The 14,538-nt window shown below is 43.6% G+C and overlaps 1 protein-coding gene across 2 annotated transcripts in view; it reads right to left on the reverse strand.

The window, feature by feature from the left end:
* CLDN11 (claudin 11) overlaps positions 1-14,538 on the reverse strand; it is a 92,376-nt gene that overhangs the window by 37,761 nt on the left and 40,077 nt on the right. The gene's annotated exons all lie outside the window — the stretch shown is intronic.

A 14,538-nucleotide genomic window follows, 5' to 3' on the forward strand; every position in this document is an offset into this window, starting at 1 on the left:
TTGGGACCTGGTCACACAGCAGCGGTTCTGACGACTCCAGCCTGCGTCCATTATTTTCGCTAACGAGGTCGCTCGTCGGTGTCAAACACAGCGATGCGCGCTGGCCAGTGGGACACTAGTGATCAAAAAAATGGCCCAGGACATTCGAGCACGATCATCGACATCGCAGTGGGGACCTGGTCACTGCTAAGTGTCATATGTAACGAGATCGCTGGCGAGGTCACTGTTGCGTCACAAAATCGGTGATGCTTCAGCGATCTCGCTAGCGATTTTGCTATGTGAGACGGGGCCTTAAGACTGGCAATCACAAGTAAAATGCTGCCATATTAAAGAGGTTAACTGCCAGTATCAGAGCTTCCTCTGATGCCAACAATTGAGAATGGCTATATATTATATATCTCCACTACTGCTATTAAAGGGAATTTGTCAATAGGATCAACCCTCCTAAGCCGTCTAGGAAGCTGAATAAAATGATACCTTGATATCTGCGATCTGATGTTTTATTCCAAAGAAATCCACTTTTTTCCTATATATAAATGAGCTGTTCCAGGCTATGAGCGTTACCAGTGTGAGACAACTAACACAGAAGAATAAAACTGAAAATTGTCATCTTAGAAACACATTTTCTGCAGCTGTCTGAGCTCTGCTGTATTGTAACAATATTGCAGCATGGTCTGCTCAGAGGAACCTGCAGATGTGTCAGGTATAATCACACACAGCTCTGCAATGAGATCAAGAGTGCAAAGAGCGGCCATTATACATCACTGAGGTAACACTGGGAACCATTACACATCACACTGGTAATGCCCCTTTTATTAACAACAAGCTCTGGGGGCAGATTCTCAGGAAGATCAGTGTACGGCCCGCAGCCTGGAACAGCTCATTTACATATAAGAAAAAACATTGATTTCTCTGTAATAAGGCATTGGATCGCAGACAACAAGGTATCATTTTATTCAGTTTTCTATGGCCTACTACATGAACATATAGACGTCTTAGGAAGGACGATCCTACAGACAGATTCTATTTACTGTCATGTATGGTCAGACACAGTTCTTCTTTTGTTTATACTTATAGTCAAACTGATCTTATCTGCATAGGATATGGAAAACTACATTTATGTAAAGGGAAAAAGAGAAAATTGCCTGTCCAAGATCCTTCCTTTGCTTGACAGATTGATACATCATATCATCAGTTGTGATTCAAGGCACATGAAAGTAATATGTTCCTTATCATTCGGTTGCTGTGTAAGCAGCCAACTTCCTTGCAGAAGAACATGGCACAAAAGGGTTACTACTATTAAAAATCCAACACCAGAAGTAGCTCTTTCTGAACTAAGTAGATTTTTTAATAAATGTGTGTGGATTGTGCCCTTTGATTGATAACTAATATCTCATATAAAATAAGCTTTTAAATTACTGCAAGAAAGTAAAGAGAAATGTCCAAAAGTGAAGAATTAACAATTGACGTTAATATTCCAGTGTTCAGTGCTTTCCCCTTATCTCGAAATTGTGATGGCAGACCCTTTAGTAACTTTTAAAGAGTAAATGTATGTTCACACTGTCTTTTACCGTCAGTCAGAAACATCCGTTTTTCAAGCAGTGAACATTTCAGGTATCACTTCTTTTCCCTGGATTTTTGTAAACCTGAAGCATATTTTTTTCAGTTTTTTTGTTTATTTTCTGGGTCTTTTTACAGCATTTTTTTCATTAGCCTTTTTTTTAGCATTTTTATTCTGCGTTTTAGGGGGTATTTTCCAGTCAATTACGTTCGTAGGAGAGGAGAATGAAGCAAGAGCCGATTGGTGGCAAGGATTACATGACATAACAATGTTACATGATCCTGGGGAGAGCCAGTGCCGATACCGCCTGGATGACACTAACACCAGAGGTGAGTATTCAGTTGTGGCCAAAAGTATTGACACCCCTGCAATTCTGTCAGATAATACTCAGTTTCTTCCTGAAAATGATTGCAAACACAAATTCTTTGGTATTATTATCTTCATTTAATTTGTCTTAAATGAAAAAACACAAAAAGAATTGTCCTAAAGCCAAATTGGATATAATTCCACACCAAACATAAAAAAGAGGGTGGACAAAAGTATTGGCACTGTTCGAAAAATCAGGTGATGCTTCTCTAATTTTTGTAATTAACAGCACCTGTAACTTACTTGTGGCACCTAACAGGTGTTGGCAATAACTAAATCACACTTGCAGCCAGTTGACATGGATTAAAGTTGACTCAACCTCTGTCCTGTGTCCTTGTGTGTACCACATTGAGCATGGAGAAAAGAAAGAAGACCAAAGAACTGTCTGAGGACTTGAGAAACCAAATTGTGAGGAAGCATGAGCAATCTCAAGGCTACAAGTCCATCTCCAAAGACCTGAATGTTCCTGTGTCTACCGTGCGCAGTGTCATCAAGAAGTTTAAAGCCAATGGCACTGTGGCTAGCCTCCCTAGATGTGGACGGAAAAGAAAAATTGACAAGAGATTTCAATGCAAGATTGTGCGGATGTTGGATAAAGAACCTCGACTAACATCCAAACAAGTTCAAGCTGCCCTGCAGTCAGAGGGTACAACAGTGTCAACCCATACTATCCGTCGGCCTCTGAATGAAAAGGGACTGTATGTTAGGAGACCCAGGAAGACCCCACTTCTTACCCCGAGACATAAAAAAGGCAGGCTGGAGTTTGCCAAAACTTACCTGAAAAAGCCTAAAACGTTTTGGAAGAATGTTCTCTGGTCAGATGAGACAAAAGTAGAGCTTTTTGGGCAAAGGCATCAACATAGAGTTTACAGGAGAAAAAAGTGGCATTCAAAGAAAAGAACACGGTCCCTACAGTCAAACATGGCGGAGGTTCCCTGATGTTGCTTTGCTGCCTCTGGCACTGGACTGCTTGACCGTGTACATGGTATTATGAAAACTACCAACAAATTTTGCAGCATAATGTAGGGCCCAGTGTGAGAAAGATGGGTCTCCCTCAGAGGTCATGGGTCTTCCAGCAGGACAATGACCCAAAACACACTTCAAAAAGCACTAGAAAATGGTTTGAGAGAAAGCACTGGAGACTTCTAAGGTGGCCAGCAACGAGTCCAGACCTGAATCCCATAGAACACCTGTGGAGAGATCTAAAAATGGCAGTTTGGAGAAGGCACCCTTCTAATATCAGGGACCTGGAACAGTTTGCCAAAGAATAATGGTCTAAAATTCCAGCAGAGCATTGTAAGAAACTCATTGATGGTTACCAGAAGCGGTTGGTCGCAGTTATTTTGGCTAAAGGTTGTGCAACCAAGTATTAGGCTGAGGGTGCCAATACTTTTGTCTGGCCCATTTTTGGAGTTTTGTGTGAAACGATCAATGTTTTGCTTTTTGCTTCATTCTCTTTTGTGTTTTTTCATTTAAGACAAATTAAATGAAGATAATAATACCAAAGAATTTGTGATTGCAATCATTTTCAGGAAGAAACTGAGTATTATCTGACAGAATTGCAGGGGTGTCAATACTTTTGGCCACAACTGTAGGTGTTATCACTTTACTGGGAGGAAACAATGATTGGTTTAGACAATCATTTAAACATTTTATGATGACACCTTTCTTTTAAAAGAAGCCTGTCACCAGATCCTACATATATAAACTATATCCAGCACCTTTTATTCACCTTCAATGGCATTCTTGCAATCTCTTTATAAGATCACAACTCCCCCGCATACTGCACAAAATACATGATAGGAAAGGGGGTCATTTAAAAAAAAAAATGGAAGAGTTGTCATCTGTTTTACATCTGAGTTTCATTAGTGTTTGGTCAGTGTCAGTTTTTACCATCAGAGTTTCATCAATGATTTTCACATATGGATAAATAAATATATCACAAAGCTTCTCCTGTACATTGCAGTGTTAACTACGAATCACATACGGACTGCACAATGATGCCATCGATGTGTTATCAGAGATTTTAACTGACTTGCATTGGCACTTTTCACCAGTTATGCAACAGACATGTCTCTGACTTTCGCATGGACACATGGTCCACCAAATAACATTGATGCTTCAAATCGCTTGGAAAAGCGCTTGAATTCCGCAAGCTAAAAACGCTTGCATAACGCTTGTGTTTTGCAGGAAAATGCATGCGAATTCCGCATGCATGCGTTTTACCCGTGGCGGGGAGTTGCGGAAATGCTGCAGACAATTCTGCAGCATTTCTGCAACATGGGCACATAGCCTAACTGACAGCACATCAGATAACAGCAGGCCCGGATTGGCAATATAACCAACCGGGCATTTTCCCGCTGGGCCGCTGTCACGTGGGCCGCTTGCCAGCTGCTGCGGCCACTGTTGCTCCTGCCGCCGGCCCTCTGCGGGCATGGGGGTGATAGTTTCAAGTTCCTCCCGCACTGCAGGGAGATAAGCCGCCACGCCCCCCCTCGCACCCCATCCTCGCCTTAGCATGAGACCCCCTCCCCCCCGCAGCCACTCACAGCGTCGCACTCGCTTGCCTGCTCGCTCTGTTCGCAGGACCTGTGATGAGGTCACAGGAGGGGAGGAGTCAGGGGGGTCACATGATCAGGAGCCTTTGTCCAGACCCCCGATCATGTCACCCCTGACTCCGCCCCTCCTGTGACCTCATCACAGGTCCTGTGCGCTCAGCCTTTCCTCTACCGTCTGCAAGACTCTGCTTTGCTGTTGTCATGGTGCTGGGTTGAGGTAAGTATGTGTGGGGTCAGGATTTACAGTGTGGATGTAGCAGAGCTGTGTGTGTACGAGGTGTACGGAGCGGAGCCGTGTGTACGAGGTGTACGGAGCGGAGCCGTGTGTGTAAGAGGTGTACGGAGAGGAGCCCTGTGTGTACGAGGTGGACGGAGCGGAGCCGCATGTGTACGAGGTGTACGGAGCGGAGCCGTGTGTACGAGATGTACGGAGCAGAGCCATGTGTGTGTGAGGTGTACGGAGCGGAGCAGTGTGTACGAGGTGTACGGAGCGGAGCCGTGTGTACGAGGTGTACGGAGAGGAGCCGTGTGTGCACGAGGTGTACGGAGAGGAGCCGCGTGTACGAGGTGTACGGAGCGGAGCCGCGTGTACGAGGTGTACGGAGCGGAGCCGCGTGTACGAGGTGTACGAGGTGTACGGAGAGGAGCCGCGTGTACGAGGTGTACAGAGCGGAGCCGTGTGTACGAGGTGTACGGAGCGTAGCTGTGTGTGTACGAGGTGTACGGAGCGGAGCCGTGTGTGTACGAGGTGTACGGAGCGGAGCCGTGTGTGTACGAGGTGTATGGAGCGGAGCCGCGTGTGTACGAGGTGTACGGAGCGGAGCCGCGTGTGTACGAGGTGTACGGAGAGGAGCCGCGTGTGTACGAGGTGTACGGAGCGGAGCCGTGTGTACGAGGTGTACGGAGCGGAGCAGTGTGTACAAGGTGTACGGAGAGGAGCTGCGCGTGTACGAGGTGTACGGAGCGGAGCCGCGTGTACGAGGTGTACGGAGAGGAGCCGCGCGTGTACGAGGTGTACGGAGCGGAGCCGCGTGTACGAGGTGTACGGAGAGGAGCCGCGCGTGTACGAGGTGTACGGAGCGGAGCCACACGTGTACGAGGTGGACGGAGTGGAGCCGTGTGTGTATGGAGTGGAGCCATATGTGTACGGGATGTACGGAGAGGAGCCAAGTGTGTACAAAGCATACAAAGCGGGCTTTTCCCACGGACACAGGAGTACACGGCGGAGCCCCGAGGAGCATTTTAAAACACACACATGACGTTCCACCTGAAGTGATGTGCTGGAAGCTGACCGGAAATTAGATAATTTCTTGAGGAGATTGTGACGGAACCAGGAATGCCTCAGATCCATCACCGTGTCCTCCTCCGACAGCGCAGACAGCAGGATCGCCTTGGAATCGGGGATGTCGGCCATGTGAGCGGATCATGATAGGTCCTGCACCGGGAGGCTCAGGTGGGCACTACAATGGGAGCCGGGCTGCTATAGTATCTTTATAGAATCTTTCTTTATTTCTTTCTCTCTCTCTCTTTTTCTTTCTCTCTCTGTTCTTTCTTTCTCTCTCTAATCTTTCTTTCTTTCTCTCTCTGTTCTTTCATTCTTTCCCCTTTCTTTCTCGCTCTCTCTGTTTTCTTTTTTCTCTCTCTGTCTCTGTTTTCTTTCTTCCTTAGTGCCAGTCAGTGTGATCAGCAGTGCTAAATGGGTGCGATTAGGTATGGACATGGGTGTGACTAGTTGTGAAATGGGTGTGGCTGGGCGTGGCCGAAAATTTGCAGCGCCGCGCTGCGCGCGCCGCAGTCTTTGTCCGTCTTTCCCTTCTTCAAAAGTTGGGAGGTATGATAGGGGCAGCTATGACCAGGGGGTCTGGTTGCCCAATAGAGAGCAGTTCTGCCAGGAATTCTGTAATCATGCATACAAAAGGGGACAGAGATTTGGGAGGAGTACTGTACCTAAAAGCAATAAATAGGACTGAGCTGAAATACTGAGCACAGCTATGACTACATGTTACATAGTCGTGTTAATCTCCTCACTTCTTGTAAACTACAAGTGTACAAAGATATTATATAGTCACCATGTGACTAGTGGGCCTGTGTAACTTCAAATGCCAGGGCTGAATTTTAGTCCCAGTCCGGCCCTGGGCTGTGTGCATGTGTGAGGCTGTGTGTATGTGTGATACGTGTGTGAGCGGTGTGATACATGCGTGTATGATACATACATGTGTGATCTATGTGTGAGCTACTTGTACGTGAGAGCTGTGTGATACATACGTGTGTGAGCTGCTTGTGAGTGTGAGCTGTGTATGTGAGCTGTGTGATACGTGTATGTGATATACGTGTATGAGCTGTGTGTGAGTGAGCTACTTGTGTGTGTGAGCTACTTCTGTGTGTGAGCTGTGAGTGATACATGCGTGTGTGCGTGAGCTGTGTGTGAGCTGTGTGATACATGCGTGTGTGTGAGCTGTGTAATGTGTGTGTGAGCTACTTGTGTGTGTGAGCTGTGTGATACATGCGTGTGTGATACGTGTGTGTGAGATACGTGTTAGCTGTGTGAGCGTGAGCTACTTGTGTGTGAGCTGTGTAATTCATGCGTGTGTGTGTGATTGTGAGCTGTGTGTGAGTGTGCGCTGTGTGTGTGATACATGTGTGTGAGATACGTGTGAGCTGTGTGAGATACGTGTGAGCTACTTGTGTGTGTGAGTGTGAGCTGTGATACATGCGTGTGTGAGCTACTTGTGTGTGTGAGCTGTGTGATACATGCATGTGTGATACGTGTGTGTGTGAGATACGTGTGTGATACATGTGAGCTACTTGTGTGTGAGCTGTGTGATACGTGTGTGTGTGTGAGCTGTGTGATACATGCATGTGTGATACGTGTGTGTGTGAGATACGTGTGTGATACATGTGAGCTACTTGTGTGTGAGCTGTGTGATACGTGTGTGTGAGATACTTGTGTGTGTGTGTGAGCTGTGTGATGCGTGTGTGTGAACGTTAGCTGTGTGATACATGCGTGTTTGAGCATGCGCAGTGTGTGTGAGCTACTTGGGTGTGTGATACATGCGTGTGTGTGCTGTGTGATACATGTGTGTGTAAGATCTGTGTGAGATACGTGTGTGAGCTACTTGTCTGTGAGTGTGAGCTACTTGTGTGTGAGCTGTGATACATGCATGTGTGAGTTGTGTGATACATGTGTGTATGATACGTGTGAGCTGTGTGATCGTGAGCTGTGTGTGAACTGTGTGATACATGTGTGTGTGATACATGTGAGCTGTGTTTGTGAGCGTGAGCTGTGTAATGCATGCGTGTGTGAGCTACTTGTGTGTGATACATGCATGCGTGTGTGTGTTGTGTGATACATGTGTGTGAGATACGTGTGTGAGCTACTTTGTGTGTGTGAGGTGTGATACATGCGTGTGTGTGAGCTACTTGAGTGTGTGAGTTGTGTGAGCTGTGTGATGCATGCGTGTGTGAGCGTGCGCTGTGTATGTGAGCTACTTGTGTGTGTGATACATGCGTGCGTGTGTGTGCTGTGTGATACGTGTGAGATACGTGTGTGAGCTACTTGTGTGTGTGAGCTGTGATACATGCATGTGTGAGCTACTTGAGTGTGTGAGTTGTGTGATACATGTGTGTGTGGTACGTCTGAGCTGTGTGTGGGCATGAGCTGTGTTTGAGCTGTGTGATACGTGTGTGTGAGCTGTGATACAGTGTGTGTGATACGTGTGAGCTGTGTGTGTGTGTGAGCTAGTTGCGTGAGCTGTGTGATACGTGTGTGTATGAGCTAAAGCAAAAGTTGGCACAACCTGCCAGTGTTCTACGATTTGGGTGAAGACATTCATTGTATGTGGGCTGGTGAATTTTTTTTGTGCCAGGGCTGCTTTTTGGTCTCAGTCCGGCCCTGGATAACAGCCCTCATAAATGATGCTTAGACATCAAGTAACAGACAGACCTCAACATCAACTTTCCACAGGAGACTGCAAGAAGCAGGCTTAATGGTCTAACTGAAACAAAGAAGCCACTACAGAGCACTGCAAACCAGAAGACCCTTGTCTGAGCCCAGTAACACAAGGACTGGACATCAGACCAGTGGAAATCTGTACTGTGGTTTGAAGAGTCAAAATTTGAGATTTTTGGCACTGACAGCCATGTCTTAACACACAGAGAAATAATCAGACTGTTTTTTCATGTGTGGTGCTTGCCCACTATGAGGCATGAAGTGGGAGGTGTGATATTGTTTGGGTACTATGCTGGTGACACTGTTGATGATTTATCACAAATTCAAGGCACTTTACACAGCATGACTACAACAGAATTCTGCAACAACATACCAACCCATCTGGATTGCACTTAGTGGGAACATCATTTGTGCTGCAACAGGACAGCGACTCGAAAAACACCTCCAAACTATGTAAGGGCTGCAACCAAGAAGGAGAGTGATGGAGTGCTGCTCCACATGACATGCTCTTCACAATCTCCCAACCTCAAGTCAAGTGACAAGGTTTAGAAATCGATGCATTAGATGGCAGAGTGAAGGCAAAGTAGCCAGCAAAGTGCCCAGCACCTCTGGGATCTCTTTCAAGAGTCAGAAAGCAAATCCTGGTGGCTACCTGATGAAGATGCTTGAGACATTGCCAAGGGGGTGTAAAGATGTCATCACAGTATACGGATTGTACTTTGAGGAATCTAAAGTTTGACACAAATTCTGATTTATTTCACATATATTTTTACTCCTTGTTTCCATGTGTGTTTCTTTGTGATTTTCCTAAAGTCAGTCTAAATCTACAATGTGCACATTCCAATAAGAACACAGAAACTCATTGCATGAGTGCATGAGCAGCTATGTCCCAACTTTCAATTGGAAAAATATTTTTCATATACAGCCAAGGTGGTCTTCTTTATCTTCTATGCTTCTAAGTTCCTGTCTTGTCATTCAACAGTGAACTTAAAAGGCCAAGGTCCATGTGAGTTTATGTGTAACTATATACATATATATATATATATATATATATATATATATATACATACACATACACAGACACACACATGAACCTTTGCCTCTTGGTTCCATTTTAGAATGTCAGCAACTTAGAAACATAAAAAATAAAGACCACCTGGGCCACATATATATAAGTTTGAACGAAAGTGCTCATGCACTTATGCAGTGGTTTTTCTTATTTTTACCCTATTTTCCAATTACATCGACTGGAAATTTGAAGCATCTACTATTTTTTCAGTAACATAGTAATGTCCAACATTGCTTCTGATCTTCCCATGAATTCGTTTTACGTTTTAGAAAGAAATTTTAGATTCAGCCCACCATTCCTCCTGAACCATAATTAAAGATAAAAAAACAGGCTGAAGACTATAATGCTAATAGATCGACCATTTGCCCTTACAACACATGAAAAATATATCAATTGTTTGCACATAGAAAAAATAACAAAACATTTTAAGCATAGTCAGTCACTTAATCCACTGCAACATTTTTTAATTGCTTTATTAGCATAAACTGTGGGTTCATTACAATGTATGCAGGATAGAATTGAAAAGCAAGGTCATAACAGATATAAAAGGGCAGCTAAGTTAAAGCATTAATTACTAGTACGAAAACCTTGTATCTTGTGCTTTTTTATGCCTCGTCTTAGTTCTTCTCTTTGGCAGAACAGCATGTGCTCTCTACTGCAATTCTGAATGTAAGGCCGTGGTCACACTAGTGATTAAATCGGACGAATGCAATGCGATAAGAAATCGCATTGCATTCGTCCCAATGTTATTCTATGGTGCTGCTCCCATCATGCGATTTTTGATCGGATCCGATCCTCAGACCAAAACAATCGCAGCATGCTGCGATTGTCACCGATTTTCGGATCGGATTCGACAATCCAAGTCTATGGGGGCGAGAAAAAATGGGACTAAAAACGGACCCGATGTGTGACTTGCGATAAAATCACACCCGGTGTCCTTTAGCAAAAGCCGGCAATTCTTCCAATACAGTAAAATCACAGTGACAGGTTAAATAAAGAAAGAATGAATATATCTAGACACATATATATATATATATATATATATATATATATATATATATATAGTTGTGGCCAAAAGTATTTACACCCCTGCAATTTTGTCAGATAATACTCAGTTTCTTCCAGAAAATGGAAATTTGTCTTAAATGAAAAAAAACACAAAAAGAATTGTCCTAAAAGCCAAATTGGAGATAATTCCACACCAAACATAAAAAAAGAGGGTGGACAAAAGTATTGGCACTGTTCGAAAAATCAGGTGATGCTTCTCTAATTTGTGTAATTAACAGCACCTGTAACTTACCTGTGCACCTAACAGGTGTTGGCAATAACTAAATCACACTTGCAGCCAGTTGACATGGATTAAAGTTGACTCAACCTCTGTCCTGTGTCCTTGTGTGTACCACATTGAGCATGGAGAAAAGAAAGAAGACCAAAGAACTGTCTGAGGACTTGAGAAACCAAATTGTGAGGAAGCATGAGCAATCTCAAGGCTACAAGTCCATCTCCATAGACCCGAATGTTCCTGTGTCTACCGTGCACTGTGTCATCAAGAAGTTTAAAGCCCATGGCACTGTGGCTAACCTCCCTAGATGTGGACGGAAAAGAAAAATTGACAAGAGATTTCAACGCAAGATTGTGCGGATGTTGGATAAAGAACCTCAACTAACATCCAAACAAGTTCAAGCTGCCCTGCAGTCCGAGGGTACAACAGTGTCAACCCGTACTATCCGTTGGCGTCTGAATGAAAAGGGACTGTATGGTAGGAGACCCAGGAAGACCCCACTTCTTACCCAGAGACATAAAAAAGCCAGGCTGGAGTTTGCCAAAACTTACCTGAAAAAGCCTAAAACATTTTGGAAGAATGTTCTCTGGTCAGATGAGACAAAAGTAGAGCTTTTTGGGCAAAGGCATCTACATAGAGTTTACAGGAGAAAAAAAGAGGCATTCAAAGAAAAGAACACAGTCCCTACAGTCAAACATGGCGGAGGTTCCCTGATGTTTTGGGGTTGCTTTGCTGCCTCTGGCACTGGACTGCTTGACGTGTGCATGGCATTATGAAGTCTGAAGACTACCAACAAATTTTGCAGCATAATGTAGGGCCCAGTGTGAGAAAGATGGGTCTCCCTCAGAGGTCATGGGTCTTCCAGCAGGACAATGACCCAAAACACACTTCAAAAAGCACTAGAAAATGGTTTGAGAGAAAGCACTGGAGACTTCTAAGGTGGCCAGCAATGAGTCCAGACCTGAATCCCATAGAACACCTGTGGAGAGATCTAAAAATGGCAGTTTGGAGAAGGCACCCTTCTAATATCAGGGACCTGGAGCAGTTTGCCAAAGAAGAATGGTCTAAAATTCCAGCAGAGCATTGTAAGAAACTCATTGATGGTTACCGGAAGCGGTTGGTCGCAGTTATTTTGGCTAAAGGTTGTGCAACCAAGTATTAGGCTGAGGGTGCCAATACTTTTGTCTGGCCCATTTTTGGAGTTTTGTGTGAAACGATCAATGTTTTGCTTTTTGCTTCATTCTCTTTTGTGTTTTTTCATTTAAGACAAATTAAAGGAAGATAATAATACCAAAGAATTTGTGATTGCAATCATTTTCTGGAAGAAACTGAGTATTATCTGACAGAATTGCAGGGGTGTCAATACTTTTGGCCACAACTGTATATATATATATATGTCATAGAGACACATTTATACATATATTTCAAATTCATACAGTTCATCATAGCAGAATAGCCGCAGAAACATTTGTCGGCTTTTGCATAATCATTCTCCTGCCCGACATGAAATGACACATGGTTTACATATAGTTAACCATTTCATTTCATGTTTTTTTGTTATGTCTATCACTATTAATTAGATGAGGGTTTGTGGGTAAAATTATATAGTTGTAGGGGTTAATTTAAGGGGTTACTTCGTTGTATTAAATTACGGGGACTCCCTGCAGCCTCAGTGACATCAGCTGGAGTCCCTGCAATTTAATACAACGAATTAACCCCTTAAAATAACCCCTACAACTCCATAAGTTTACACACAAACCCTCATTTAATTAATAGTGATAGACATAACAAAAAAAACATGAAATGAAATGGTTAACTATATGTAAACCATGTGTCATTTCATGTCGGGCAGGAGCATAATTATACAAAAGCCGGCAAATGTTTCTGCGGCTATTCTGCTATGATGAACTGTATGAATTTGAAATATATGTATAAATGTGTCTCTATGACATGTATAAAAAAAAAAATATATATATATATATATATACAGTGGGGCAAAAAAGTATTTAGTCAGTCAGCAATAGTGCAAGTTCCACCACTTAAAAAGATGAGAGGCGTCTGTAATTTACATCATAGGTAGACCTCAACTATGGGAAGAACGGTGAGCAAAAATCCAAGAACCACACGGGGGGACCTAGTGAATGAACTGCAGAGAGCTGGGACCAATGTAACAAGGCCTACCATAAGTAACACACTACGCCACCATGGACTCAGATCCTGCAGTGCCAGACGTGTCCCATTGCTTAAGCCTGTACATGTCCGGGCCCATCTGAAGTTTGCTAGAGAGCATTTGGATGATCCAGAGGAGTTTTGGGAGAATGTCCTATGGTCTGATGAAACCAGACTGGAACTGTTTGGTAGAAACACAACTTGTCGTGTTTGGAGGAAAAAGAATACTGAGTTGCATCCATCAAACACCATACCTACTGTAAAGCATGGTGGTGGAAACATCATGCTTTGGGGCTGTTTCTCTGCAAAGGGGCCAGGACGACTGATCCGGGTACATGAAAGAATGAATGGGGCCATGTATCGTGAGATTTTGAGTGCAAACCTCCTTCCATCAGCAAGGGCATTGAAGATGAAACGTGGCTGGGTCTTTCAACATGACAATGATCCAAAGCACACCGCCAGGGCAACGAAGGAGTGGCTTCGTAAGAAGCATTTCAAGGTCCTGGAGTGGCCTAGCCAGTCTCCAGATCTCAACCCTATAGAAAACCTTTGGAGGGAGTTGAAAGTCCGTGTTGCCAAGCGAAAAGCCAAAAACATCACTGCTCTAGAGGAGATCTGCATGGAGGAATGGGCCAACATACCAACAACAGTGTGTGGCAACCTTGTGAAGACTTACAGAAAACGTTTGACCTCTGTCATTGCCAACAAAGGATATATCACAAAGTATTGAGATGAAATTTTGTTTCTGACCAAATACTTATTTTCCACCATAATGTGCAAATAAAATGAAAAAGAAACAGACAATGTGATTTTCTGGATTTTTTTTTCTCAGTTTGTCTCCCATAGTTGAGGTCTACCTATGATGTAAATTACAGACGCCTCTCATCTTTTTAAGTGGTGGAACTTGCACTATTGCTGACTGACTAAATACTTTTTTGCCCCACTGTATATATATATACATATGTGTCTAGATCTATTCATTCTTTGTGTGGGGAAACCTGTCATTGGACTCCATTATATGTCCATTTAGCTACCCTGCGAGAAAATCTCGCCAGACGGATGTCAAACGGATCCTTACATGCGATTAAAATCGCATTAATGAAGAAAAATCGCATCAAAAACGCATCACTGGTTAAGATACCTTTGTGCGATTTCGGACCGTTAAAGTGGGACCGATTTTTTTATTCGTTGTGTGTGACTCCAGCCTAAATCATTCAGTGTTATAAAGCTGAAAACAACATTATCTTCATATTAAAAGATTACTAAGAGTTTACAGGTCTTTTAGCTATAGATTTTTCAATTTAAACAAAACTTCTCAGTTACAATAGAAATACTAGTTTTAGGCTATGTGCCCACGTTGCGTGTTAAAACGCACACTGAAAACCGGACTCCTTCCCAGAAATCGCACGTTTTTTTTCCCCGCGATTCTGTTCGCGATTTTGCCGCGATTTTCTCAAGCACTTTCCAAGCGATTTAAAGCATCGCTTGGAAAGTGATTGACAGGTTGGTCACACTCGTCAAACATAGTGTTTGACAAGTGTGAGCAGCTTTTTACTATCGACGCCGCCTATGCGGTATCAATAG

The sequence above is a fragment of the Dendrobates tinctorius genome, unplaced genomic scaffold (genome assembly GCF_039654945.1).
Source record: "Dendrobates tinctorius isolate UK_male_01 unplaced genomic scaffold, ASM3965494v1 ptg000060l, whole genome shotgun sequence".
Classification (NCBI taxonomy): Eukaryota; Metazoa; Chordata; class Amphibia; order Anura; family Dendrobatidae; genus Dendrobates; species Dendrobates tinctorius.